Here is a 14,579-nt window from a genome sequence, read left to right as displayed (position 1 = left end):
ATGTTTTTCCTGTATAACAATTTGCCAAACTGAATAATCCTTACATTCATTTAGTTATAGCTTCAAAGTTCATTGGTCCATTTCAAAGCATATCCTTTCATCAGACCTGTTAACATAGTTTGGACATATGTCCCTATTACTCTTTTACTATTTGCACCATCAATTCCTGTTGCAGTGTGAATTAACTGGAGTTACACAAGTCTAAAATTAACCCTTGATGCACCAGGAACACATCCAAAATAGACAAAGAAAAGAATTCATAACACACACAGTATAAAGAAAATAGAGAAAAGTATAGCAAGGTTCACATTGCCTATTCGGTGCACTTCCATTTTTGTTAATGATGCCCAGTTCAGAAGCGTTATCAAATGTCTTTTGGAGCCTAGCTAGACAACATCCATTAGAATTCATTAATCACCTTGTTAGTACACATCTCAAAAACATTACTTGGACAATTTGAACTTACTCTTCACAAATCTATCCTGGTGCTTATCAGCTCATACTTGCCCACATATAGATTCACACTCAAAACTGACTTAAGTTTCTGGTATTTCACAGAAATCATTTGGAGAAATTCAACTGGAAGATGGAGGTTTTCTATCTGTCAATAGGAAAGTTGTATGTAAAAGTAAAGGAACATGTTGCCCAACCCAGCAAAATATAAAACAAAGACTTTCACCCTCATCCTCCCACAATATTACAGGACAGGCACAGAGGTTGCTTTATTCTAGCATAACTGGGTTCTTTGTTCTAGTCGGGATAAAAATAACAAACCTTATTAACCTATGGGGAGATTAAGGGAAATTTTTCACTAAAAATACAGAACTTCTGAAATGTAAGCGAGACCCACAAACATTCGGGTGTCTTCTCCATTTTTTCCAAAAATTGACAAGACTTTTTGTTTTGCCCTAGTTCTATTTGGTCTACTTGCCCACAAAGGTCGGAAAGCTCGTTGATAATTTTAGAGGAGAGGACTCAAGATGGAAGCAAAGATTTGGTAAAAGCAAAGATAGAACCAAACATATGACAAGTTAAATCATTCCAAACTTGAATCAAAATGTTGTTTGGTATAAACACTTAAACACTAAATGAAAGCAAAGGTGTTTACATGCCTTTACTTGGTGTCCTTTCATTGGCATGTACACAGCAAAATAAAAAGGCATCAAAACACTTTTGGAAATGGAATTAAGTCATTGATCTCATTAAATAGTATAACATGCTCAAACAGCTAACCAACTAACCCCTATTCTTATGGGATCATGATTTACAAGTGCTAAACTCATAAAATGTTTTAAAAATTAACTCAAATTTAACAAGTGCATAGAACTAAATACTTGAATACTGATATATTTTAAGATATTAAAAATAGTCTGATATACATTAAGATATTTATTCCTTACAAAGTTTGATAATAAAAAAAACTTTAGTAACAAGTGACCAATAAATTTTCAACTGCTATATACCTCAAAATAATACCTTACTCTACAAACAACAATATTATACAGGCTTTTAAATTTTAGAATGCAGCACTTATGAATATGCAAACAAGTTAATGGTAGCTTCCTAGGTGAAATAAATGGTAAGCACAGAACCTAAAGTAAATATCTTCTTCGTGGATACGCATAATATTGACAGTGAGAATAATGCATTAAAGGTTTGGAAATTAATCGATTTTTTTAATGTAAATTATTTCATCCAGCAATTTTACACTGAGCAATGTAAATAAACCTTCAAACAGCAGAATGAACACACTTGCACTCCCAGCAGACATCAGTTCCCAGGATGCCTCAAAGAGCTGAGCAGCCAAAATATTACTTTTCAAGTGGAATGAGGTATCAAGGTCCCACAAACAGCAGGTGAAACAACAAATTAATCTATTTTTTGATGGAAGGACAAAAAGTGACCAGAACACAGAGGACACCACTGCCTTTCTTCAACAAATGCCATAGAATGTTTTATGTTCACTTGAGGGGGCAACTGTGGCTTCAGTTTATGATCTCTTCAGAAACACAGCAATCCCTTAGTTTGCAACAGTACAATAGTGATTACAGTTCACAAGTTCCTTATTGGGTTTGGGATATTCTGAGGATATAAAAGATGATATACAACCTTTTTACACTAAAAAGAAATCTATGTATTCTTGACCTGCTTTGCCCTTCTGCTCATGCTTAATAGTTATTTGTAAATTTTCTGATTGACAGTTTAATTAAATTACTTATTCCTATTCTATGAGAACAGAATGAAAGCTACAACTTCCATCCTGCATTTCTCTTACACACACACATATATACCATATTTCCCATATCAGCTGGCAGTAACTGAACTCAGTTACATTTCCAACTCAATTCCTACAGTCCAAACAAAATAGAAGACCAATGACGGGGACATTTTCTAACAAACATTTCCAATGTTAAATGACCAATTTGAAAGGTAAGCTTAGTGATGTGTTTTCCAATTATATTTTCTATATTTCTGTAACAAATGTTATTTCCAGCTGTACAGAGATTCTGGAGCAAAAGAAATAGCATTATGAAATTATCCAAGTTATAGGATGGGTCAACTTGTGATACTTGCTGGCTCCAGAATAACAAGAGCTTGGGAAAAATAAAAGAAATGAGTTGCTCAGTTTTATTTTCATAATTCATTCCTAATTGATATTTTGGTTATTTTTATTTGGCCGCATTTTGTCAGATATCCCCACAAACTACAAAAGAGATCACCAGACCCATGAGTTTGGTTATTAACTGACTTGGAGCCAATCAAACTTTATTGCCTGAAGAAACTAGTAGGACTTGCATTGTGACCCTCATGGAACACCGTATCTGTAGGTCTCTGAGGTTAGACTGAAGATCTGATGACAAATGGAAAATCATGGCAAGCTACATTATTCTCACAGAATACTTGGACAATACAGTCTTCTTAAAGCCCCAGTACCAACATTCAGTAATGCAGCCGCAGAGCTCTTTCTAGCATAATGTTAGCTGGGGGCTAGCCTGCGTCGGCTGTGTGCCTGGGCCATACAAATCATCTCAAGGACATGAGTTTGACCCATCTCTGACAGACATAGTGCACCTCAGATATGCTACCCTCTGGCAGGTGCACAAAAGGAGGCCGCAGAGGAAAATTAACTCGTTGGGGAACAGAGACAGGGGCACCAATCATGTGAACGACTCCATTTTGAATAATGTTGATCCCGAGTGCTGTTAGGTCTGCATGCATCAACAGATGTTGAGAATTCAATACCCATTATAAATTCAGTCTCCTAAATGATGGATAGGATGTGACATCAGATCAGCTGCTGTGATGTTCATGCAGTTACTGGATATGGCTAGTCCAGTTAAGCTTCAAGACAATGGTGACCTCCAGGATGTTGAAGCTAGACAAATTGGCAATGGCAATGATATTGAACATTGGGTAAACGATTGAGCTTTTACTTGTTCAGACCATCCTTGCCTGGTATTTACATGACAGAAACATTACCTACTATTTTGTGAGCCCGTATCCTACTGTAGTCCATGCCAGCATGAGCTCCATCTTTAATTAAAGAATTTGTGAATGGAGCTGGGTACAATGGATTCAGAGAGCAGCCCCACAACTAAGCTGATGGAAAGAAGGTCAATTAATGAAGCAGCTTAAGATGTCTGGGATATGAATGCTCCCATAACTACTATACAGCAGTGGCTTTAGGCCACGACTATTGGACTTGGGCTACCACAAACATCTTCCTGTGCATTAGGTATGAATGAGGGGTTCCATTGATCTCAGTTTCACTAAAGCACTTAGGTGCCACATTTCAATGTGAAAGGAAAGCTGTTCCTCTATTGCTAATAGCATTCAACACTCAGCTCCTTGGCTGTCTGTGACTAGGTCGAATGGCAATTCGGTTGAATTATTTAATTGATTCACACATGAGCATTGGTTGTATTTATTGCTCGTCCACAGTTGTCATGAAGCAAAGAAACAATGAAGTAGCTTGCAAGGCCACTTTAGAGGCAAATTAGGAGTGTGCCACTAAAATGGCTGAAGGCATAGGATATCGCAAAAGCTATGAGCTCTGACAACACCCTGGCAGCAGTGCTGAAGACTTGTGTTCAAGAACCATCCACGCCCCTAGCCAGTCTGTTCCAGTATGACTACAACACCGGCATTCACCTGAAAATGGGGAAAATTATCCAAGTATGTCCTATCCACAAAAGGAGCAAAGCCAATCCAGCCAATTACCTGTCCCATTAGTCTGCTTTCAAAGTGATGGAAGTTGTCACTGACAATGCTACAAGAAGCACTCGTTCAGCAATAACTTGCTCACTGATGCTAAGTTTGGATTCCACAAATACCACTCAGCTCAAGACCTTAATATAGCCTCGGTCCAAACATGCCATAGATAACTTGCCAGGAGCAGTCAGATGAAATGAATGAACACGTGGCTAAAGGGCTGGTGTGGGAGGAGGGATTTCTTTTCATGGAACACTATTACCAGTTCTGGGACAGGAAGGAGCTGTAATGATGGGATGGGCTCCATCTGAACCACGATGGGACTCATTTTCTAGGAGAAGGGGTAAATAGGGAGATGGTAACTAGGGGGATGGCAAAGTCTTTAAAGACTAGTAAAGGTGGGAGGGATGTGAGAAACGCAAATAGTCTGAATGCAAACAAAATATGGCAGGGGAACAGAAGAAAGAATAAAGTAAGGGAACACATTGATGGCTAGGGGATAAATAAAGTAAAAGAATGAGAGTCTAAAAACACAAAAGGAAATCCTATTAAAAAATTAATTAAAATGTCTGTTCACAGTATCCGTCATGAAACAGGGAAACTGAAGGTATTCATGCATTGGGAGAAACCAGACATAGTAGGGATATTGAGACATGACTACAGATAAATCAGGATTGGGGATTAAACACTGCGGAGTGTAGTACATTTAGAAAAGACAAAGAGGAAATTAGGGAGGAGGAATATCTGTACTTATTCAGGATAAATAACAGCAGTAGAAAAAAGGGATATAGCTATCAGAAAGACAAAAATATAATCCAAAATAAAAACAGAAAATGTTTGAAATACTCAGGAGCATCTACGGAGAGGGAGGGAGAGCAGAGTTAACGCTTCAGATCTTGACCTTTCATTAGAACAGTACTGATGAAAGGCCACAAACTGAAACATTAATGCTGTTTCTCCCCCCCACAGATGCTGCCGGGCCTGAGTATTTCCAACATTTTCTGTTTTTATTTCAGATTTCCAGCTTCCACAGTATTTTGCTTCGTAAAAACAAAATCAATGTGGATAGAAATAAAAATAATTGAAGAATCAATCACACTAATAGGTGTCATCCACAGACCACCTAGTGGGGGGTAGAGTGGGCATGGGGGGGATGGATACAAACAAATTAGGGAATTGAGTAAAAAAATTAGAACAATGATCATGGAGAATTTCAATGCCCTGATATTAACTGAATAGAAGAGGTAGGTCACGGGGATAAGGGAACTGAGTTCCTGCAATGTACACAGGACAGTGTACATAGGGGAATTTCACAGCAGTGTTAATGTAAGCCTTACTTGTGACTAATAAATAAACTTTTACTTTATTTTTTTTACTTTACAGTGCACTCAAGTCATTTGATATCACGTGATGAAATGTGGTTAGATTGCAGATCTTTCAACTAATCCTTAGGTTGTAGGAATGCTTAACACTGTCTCTAGAATGCAGCTTCCTCTGTTCAGTATGCATCTAGTTCAGTGTCATAGTTTCACCAGGTTGGTCCCTCATTTTCAGGTACACTTGGTACTGCTTCAGGCATGATCTTCTACATTCCTGGCTGAAACAGGCTTCATCACCTGGCTTGATAATAATGCTGGAGTGAGATATATGTCAAGTCAGGAGGTTACAGATTGTGCTGGACTACAATTCTGCTCCACTACGTGAATGCCCAGTTTTGAGCTGCTCCATGTGTTCTGAATCTATCCTATTTAGCATGGCGATAATGCTACGCAACACAATAAAGAATGTTCTTTGTGCGAAGATGGGACATGGACTTTGTGGCAGTCACTCCTAGGAATACTGTCACAACAGATGATCTATGGCAGGTAGATTCGTGAAAACAAGGTCACTGAACACATGCCACCAGCTATAACCAGCAGTTGTGTCCTTCATAACTGGGCCAGTTTGATCAGTGGTAATATTACTGAGCCACTCTTGGTGATGGGACACTGAAGTTCCCCATTCAGTGAATATTTCACACTCTTGCTACCAGAAAAGTACAGATTCATCTGTTATGAGAGGGTAACAGGTATAATCAACAAACGATTTATTTGCCCAAGTCTGATCTGAAGCCATGGGATTCCATGGAGTCCTGAAGTCTAAGTTGAGAACACCCTGAGCCACTTCTACCTGACTGTATACCATTGTGCTCCCACAGTGGGTCTTCCCTGCTAGTGTGACAGGACAACGGTCACTGAAGTGCAGAACCTTGACTGATGAGCACAATTTTGACAATATAAAGATGTTATACTGTTTATTTACCAGTCTGCATGACCCCTCTAATTCTGGCACACATTCCCAATCGTCAGTGAGGAGGACTTTGCAGGGTCGACTGGGCTGGGTATAGCTTTGTCATCTGCGAATCAGACGCTGACGTCAAAACCGAGTGCCTCCACTGTCAGAAGTTTTATCATATCTCTTTGTAACAGATTGATACAGCCGAGTAGCTTGCAATTAAGAGTCTGCAATTAAGTCAACCATATTGCTGTGGGCCTAAAGTCATGTAGGGAGGTTTCCATCCTTAAAATGACATTAGTGAAGCAGTTGGATATTTACCACATTTTGACAGCTTATGGTCATCATTATTAATATTAAATTTTTATTCCAAATTTATGTTTTTTAATGAACCGAACTGAAATTCATTAATTGCCGTGGTGGGATCTGAACTCGCTTCTCCAGATTATTAGCTCAGGCTTGTAGATTACAGTCAAATCATGTGTGACTCAGTCACTCTTTCCCTTTGTCATCGGGGAACAGTGAGGCAGTCACTGACAAATCCAATAATACAGAATAACAACTGAAGTGTATGACAGGCACAGATAATTATAGGAAACAAGCGGGGGTAGAGGCCCATAATTCCTGCAGTGTAATTTACACTGCACCTTTAGAAATAAAACTGTAAGCAACGAAGCCTTTAGGAAATTTTATGCAGCTGCACAAAAGCACAGTTCAACTTGCACACTTCACTACTCCTCAGACAAATAGGTAAGTGACAAGTGCTGTCTCTCTAATTAATTCCTCCCTCGAAGTACTTCAATGCATTTCTCACCAATACCTCAATTATAGTTTGGAAAGATTATGAGCTAGCAAATCTCTCTGTGCCCAGAGGACAAAAGAGAAGATATACAGCTAAGAAAAGGACTCAAAACTTCTCTCCCTCCAAATCCTCCTGGACAAAAGTAAAAGCAGGAGGCACCAACTCCACCAAACTAGCCAGGAATCTCAGTCATGCCATGTCAAGGAAGGTGGCACTGGAATTCCTCATTCCAAAGACTGCCGCACTGGCAAAAATAAATTCAACAATTTAACCAGGGGTAGCAAGGTAACCCTTCTGTCTGCATTCACCTGAACACCATCATATTTTAAGTCTCCCAGGCACCAAACTTTCAGACAGTAGGGAAATTAGTTGGACTTGTGAAAAATTGGCACCGGGTGTTTCAATGGGCATGGGGACTGTGAATCTACCCTCTTCTCAGCAGAGATTGATGAGACGGTTGCCTACGGCTTTTGAGTTATGTGATCAAGACTTATTACTATTTGCCTGGAAAGGATAATTCATAATTATCATATCGGTAATATCCCACAATGTGTAACTGCCCCAGCTACTGCTCTTCTTTGTGACATCTCAAGTTTGTCTCTTGCAGAAACCAATCCAGCAAATAGCAGCTGGTCCTCAGTTAAGAAGCAGCCAGAAATCAATCATGTCTTCCAACTCCATGGAAGCACAGGATGCGGGTAATAGATTGGCTTCCATGGGTCATGTCTTCCAGATCACGGGCATAATCACGCTTAGGCTTTTAGGATCTAATAGCTGACATTAGACCAGCCCCTTCCACTGATCAGTGGGGCTGCAGATCCAAGATCTTAACTTTAACTGGAAATCTGTGGCAATTTCCATCCCAAATGAATGACAGAGCAAGCTCGAAGGGCCAAATGGCCTACCCCTACTTCTAGTTTCTACATAAATTAAAACGATGCCATTTCCACAATGGTGCACAGACCACCAAGGGGAAAGAATAATGGTTTATATGAACTGGAGGACTGAAATACTAAACATGCCTGTAACACCCCAGATAATAAAACAATGAAATAAACACATTTTTAGGAATCACTGAATGAAAAGACTGCAACACAAAAAATTGGAGAGATTAAAGCATTTAAAGAATGTTGCTGAGCTACACAAGAAATAATCTCTGCATTCAATCCCTGTATTATGTTGAGATGGCAGTGGGAACAGATAAACAACACAGTCAATGCAAGTGCACTTGCCCCAAGGACCTAGTTGCATTGCAGGAGGAAGTTCAATGGCCTCATACAAGTGGTCAAAGTCAATCTTGAAATGTTATATCCTTACAACCGAACCACTGGCTATCTGGCAAGCAGCATAGATACAACCATCTTCAATATTCATGACTAAGGTTTGGGAAAGAGCAACAATCAGCCAAGATTCGCACTCCTGATTGTCACTGTTAGCTCACTGTGTAGACACAATGTTCCCCGGAAAAGAACTGAAGTATGTTTTCATTGATTAATGTCTGTTTTATGATTTGGGTTTAGCCAGGTTTGAAAATAATGAATTTGAGGAACATATGATTCTACCGGGGACAAAAGCAATTCAAATGAGTGAATCCACGATGTGGCCTGGATCAGATCAGCGGAAATGTTTTTAAGGAATGTGCTCATCAGTTGGCAGTTCCTTTCTTTCTGGTCCTTCAGAAATTGTTTGACATTCATACTGTTTCTTGCTGTTGAAAATCAGCCACTATCATCCCAGAGGTCATGACCTCCTGAGCGGAACGATTACTGACCAGTTGATCTTACATTGATAGTAATGAAGTGCTTCAGGTTCATTGTGTCAAAACATCTTTTAGATTCACTTGTTCCACATATTGCTCAATTACAGTCTGCCTATCAACCTCATAAGTCAGTCAACAATGCTGTTCTGACCCTGATCCATCTGATTCAACAGCACATGGATAGATATAACAATACTGAAGTATGCAGATGATCCAGTACTTGTACCATCTGCATATCTAGAAGGAACAAAGGAGGAAACTATAGGAAGAAGTTTGTAGAATAAAGCAATAATAATTTTATTAAACTGAACAAAAAAAGAACTAGTTATAGACTTTAGGTGAAAGCCAGTTCCTGAAAAGATTCATGATGTGGACATTGAAATAGTTACTAACTACAAATATCTAGGTGTCAAAGTAGATGAAAAGTTGAATTGGAGCAATAATGTACAGATGTAGCACTAAATCATGCTACCTCAGAAAATTAAAATCCTTTCAAGTAGATTATACAATTGTGACAATCTTCTATGTGCTGCAGTTGAGACATTTTTTTGGATTTCTCTCCTGGTATTGTTTTCTTAGGAAAGAAGATTCTTTAAGGAGAGAGAAGCTATTCAACCAGGCAGAAAGGATACTTAATGAGCAGATATTTCTTGGCGAAATCTGCTCTTGAAGAATTTTGAAAAAACAGTGCCATGAACAATGACTGCTGGTTGCGTTCAGGGAAAGCAGGACAAATCAGTTCTCTACCCACTTTTAACAGGAGTTTTAGGGGCGGCACGGTGGTTGCCTCACAGCACCAGGGACCCGGGTTCAATTCTGGCTTTGGGTCACTATGTGTGGAATTTACACATTCTCTCCGTGTCTGCATGGGCTTCCTCCGGGTGCTCCGGTTTCCTCCCACAGTCCAAAGATGTATGGGTTAGGTTGATTGGCCATACTAAATTCTCCCTCAGTGTATCCAAACAGGCACTGGAGTGTGGCGACTAGGGGATTTTCACAGTAACTTAATGGCAGTGTTAATGTAAGTCTATCTGTGACACTAATAAATAAACTGATGTATAGATGAGGTTATGCACTCAGGATGGGACTCTCTGACTGATTATTTTAATATATTGAAGGAGTTGAGTAGATAATTCAATCAAAGTTAGATTTCTCAGATTGGGTAATTTTCTTTATTTTATCATATGTATTTTTTTAACAAACGAGCAATATTCCCCAAAACGAATTTCTGTATAGACAATAAAGTGAATTGAAAAGATTATTTTCCTTTCCTTTTGAAATTCATTATTTTTCTGAGGAACTTTTAATGGATAACAACATAATTGTTTTATTTATAAAACATTTCACAAACAAGCTTCCAATTACTGAGATAACTGTTACAAAATTGATCTTGTGTGTTTACTTTCATCAGCCATTCATGTGGCTGTCACTGGAAGGCATCTACAGGATGGGAGCAAGCAGCTAAATTAAGCTCTACATCAAAATAATAGATAAAGGAACTGGAGATTTATTTTTGAAATTGAAATATAATACAGGACTAATACACCTTCAAACATGCTCACAAAATACAGTATCAACCTCTCGGATTTCATCATTAATATTACAGTACATATAATATTTCATTAATACATGCAATGTAGCTGAGCTTACAACCAGCAATTCTGCAGATTTGTGTCCCATGGATTCAGAGATAATAAACAGAAAAAAATTCCCAACATGTACCACAATATTGTTCCATCCATGAAGCTGCAACTGAGCAGTACAATATAAAAACAGTGCTTTATCTGCCATATAATAAATAGCCTGATCAACATTTTAGGTCTGACACAACTTATTTAACTTGAAGCAGGTAAAAATCAAAGAGCTCTCTGCTGCTGGCGAGGGGGAGGAGGGGATGAGGAACGTCAGTGTTTTTAACTGCGTTAACTGACTCGGGTCAGCCTTTGAAGGGGGCACAGAACTGGCGTCCCATTCGAAAGCAAGGCGGGCGGCTGGGAGGCGGGCCTGCTCCAGGTCGGGGCCCGGTGTGAAGGAGGGAGCCGGCTGTATAACCCGATATTCCGGCCCTGACCCCCGCAATCCCGCACTGACTGACAAGAGGGCGACAGACAGACACCTCCCCATGCCGCCCACCCACCTACCTTCCTGCCGCCGCTTCTCCCACTCCGTTATTCCACTCAGGCCCAGGTCGCTAAGGCTGCTCCCCCCTCTCTCTCCGTCCCTCCCCCCGACCGAATGGTGCAGCCGGTTCCCACCGCGCTCCGGCTTGGAGCCGGCTCCGGCCACGTGACTGAGCGCTGGCACCGCGGGCGGAGGTGGGGGGCGGGCACACCTCCCCACTTCCATCACCTTACACACACAGGCTAGGTAACCACTTCCATCACCTCACACACAGGCTAGGTAACACCAGTTCAATCACCTTACACATAAGCCAGGTAACTCCAGTTCAATCACCTCACACACAGGCTAGGTAACCACTTCCATCACCTTACACACAGGCTAGGTAACCACTTCCATCACCTTACACACAGGCTAGGTAACCACTTCCATCACCTTACACACAGGCTAGGTAACACCAGTTCAATCACCTTACACATAAGCCAGGTAACTCCAGTTCAATCACCTCACACACAGGCTAGGTAACCACAGGCTAGCCAACTCCACTGCAATCACCTTACACTGGCCAGTTCCACTTCAATCACCCCACACACGCAGGCTAGCCAGCAGAAGGGCAATTCCAAGCAAATCAACACTCATCCACAATATCCACAACAGCCACTCAGTGAAGTGGATGCACTTGAAGGATTTGCCTCACTTGTTCTGCAAAAAGCAAATTTAATTTCACAATGAATTGGGGAGAAAGAATCAGTCCCCACCATCCAGGGAATAGAATGAGCAACTTAACTTGAAAAGGTCCCAGGAGTGACAGTGGAGGTTCATGTTCAGGGTGTCTTTGCACTGAAGTTTATTATCAGTACGGAGCAATTTTAGCCTTTCCACAAACACAATATTGACAATGTAATTTCAGAGTCTGAAGCAGACCTGACTCTGAGCTGACACCTCTCAGTTCACACTAATTTGGTTGGACAGTACGTGGATTGTAAATCTGGTACAGCCCCCACATCTGGAATGTAAAATGCTTCAGCGCAGACTTCCTGTACACTTTGCACACCTGCCTGACTTTAAATTAAATGTCTAAAAAGTGGAATTTCTATCTACCCTGTTTCATAAACATTTAAATATCTAACTTTCAGGAGATAGTTCTGCCCCTGTATGTATCCAGGCACAGTAAGAAGTCTCACAACACCTGGTTAAAGTCCAACAGGTTTAGAAGGAGTGAGACTCCGAAAGCTTGTGCTGCCAAATAAACCTGTTGGACTTTAACCAGGTGTTGTGAGACTTCTTACTGTGCTTACTCCAGTCCAATGCTGGCATCTCCATATCATGTATCCAGGCATGCAGAGATAGAACTCTCTTTATCAGGATATTTAAAGTTTCACTCCAGCAAGGGGTCAGGCAAGGTTTTGACAGGCAGGAACATAAAATAATTCTCTTGGTCTCAGCATCATAAATGCAGTATAAATGCACCATTATTGTGAAGATAATTTGCAAAAGTAATTTAAAGAATACCAGTAATGCGAAACATGCGATGTAAATCTGGAATTTGGTGAGCCTTGACTGGAGGAAGTGTCCCACCACTTGAGTTTGACATGGAACAGAGTGTAAATTCAATATGGTGTCAGTTTTGATTCACAAGTTACTCTGAGGACAAAACATTCATCCATCCACATCCACCCTCTCCAGATGATCAATTTTTAAATATACCTGACAGTCATTAAAATGTTTTAGACACTGGGAATTCTCCCCTAGGCACAGGAATTCTCTGGGGAATGAGGGCTTGGATACCTTTGTTTTTGATAATAAATCTCACATTGGTCATTGCCCAGTCATAATTATGCTATGTGGCCTTCTGGTCAAGTTAGCTGTCAAATTTGTTGACCTATCATACAAAATTATAAAACATAAAATAGTTATCACCTTCTCAAAAAGAGAGTCAGTGAAACTTTCACAATATTTTGAAACAAGTCGGCGCAACATCGAGGGCCGAAGGGCCTGTACTGCGCTGTAATGTTCTATGTTCTATTAATTGGTCCAACATTAGTGCTGGGGAAACTTTGAGAGATATTAACCTGGGCAAAATTAATTGATACTTGAAAAATATGGCTTAATAAGTGAAAGTCAGCACAGATTTGCTGAAGATTAATCATTTTGACTATTGAGTTCTTTGATTGAAGTAACAAAGAGGGTGGATAAGGGTTGTGCAGTTGAATTTACATGTTTAATTTTCAAAAGACGTTTGTTAAATTGTCACCGAATAGATTTGATGTAAAATATTGAGACCCAGGGGATTATAGGGGAGTGGCTGCATGGGTACAAAATTGCTATGACAGTGATTCTCAAACTGTTTTGATTGAAGGACCCTTTTCAGGTTGATTAGTAATCACAAACCCCATCTGAATTACAATACAATGTGATATGCAGAATATGAAAGTGCTGCCATGTAAAGAATGTTTTAATAATGCTTTCAAGAAGACAAATTATTACTTATGTCAGAGTCATGAGGCTGAATTTTCAAGGCCAATCTAAAGACGGGAACGAAGGCAAAGGCACCACAAGAATGCCAATGGCAATCAAAGTCACTGTTATCTTGAACTTCTTCACTTCTGTCTCTTTTCAAGGAAAAGCCATGGACATTGGTGACATCTTAAAAATGGCTGCACATTACTGCAATTCATTGGTCACTGCTGTCGTCATTGCCAAAGCTGACATTTAATAATGGTGGTCTCATAGCGACAGAGAACATGGAATTTTCCTCCATTGTTGGATTCTCCAAGATGCAGAACATCACCAATTGCACCCACATTACCATCAAGGCACCCAGCGACAGGCTAGTAAGGTCCATCAAAAGGAAGTGCTTCCACTCCCTCAATGTCCAATTGATCTGTGATCACAACAAAATCCTTTATGGATGCGCTCACTTTCCTGACATCTGCCATGACCCCTTCATCCTCCACTAATCCAGATGCCTCAGATATTCGTTCCAATCTTCAATGTGCCTGGATAAATCCTAGAGGATTGAGAATGAAGAGATGGCTGTTGACTTCTCTAGTAGAGCCCAGAGGCCCAATGGTGATACAACCAATACCACCCACTCAATAGGACACAAAATGTACAGGACATTGGGCTTTTGAAGATGAGATTCCGATGCGCGGATTGGTCAAATGCTGCTCACCAAACCCCTCCTACAATGATCTTGGTCATTATGGTGGTTTGCTGTGCTCTTCATTACATGACTCATAGAATCTTAGAATCACTACAGTGCAGAAGGAGGCCATTCGGCCAATCAAGCTTGCACCAACAACAATAACACCCAGGCCCTATATAACCCATGTATTTGCCCTGCTAGTCCCCAGTCATTAAGGGTCAATTTAGAATGGCCAATCAACCTAACCCACACATCTTTGGACTGTG

General features: G+C 40.2%; 1 protein-coding gene across 5 annotated transcripts in view; it reads right to left on the bottom strand.

The window, feature by feature from the left end:
* Positions 1-11,336, bottom strand: part of ptpdc1a (protein tyrosine phosphatase domain containing 1a) — a 128,121-nt gene extending 116,785 nt beyond the window's left edge. For 4 of the 5 annotated variants that reach the window (XM_078209654.1, XM_078209659.1, XM_078209657.1 and 1 more), the window contains exon 1: positions 11,189-11,299. The gene's annotated coding sequence lies outside the window, so the exon portion shown is untranslated. Of the gene's footprint in view, positions 1-11,188 lie in introns of all 5 variants that reach the window. The other variant, XM_078209661.1, reaches the window with a different exon arrangement.
* Positions 11,337-14,579: the final 3,243 nt, after the last annotated feature.

This window comes from Mustelus asterias, chromosome 3, assembly GCF_964213995.1.
Source record: "Mustelus asterias chromosome 3, sMusAst1.hap1.1, whole genome shotgun sequence".
Taxonomy (NCBI): Eukaryota; Metazoa; Chordata; class Chondrichthyes; order Carcharhiniformes; family Triakidae; genus Mustelus; species Mustelus asterias.
The sequence above is the reverse complement of the archived record's forward strand: the minus strand, read 5'-3'. Positions and strand labels throughout refer to the sequence as shown.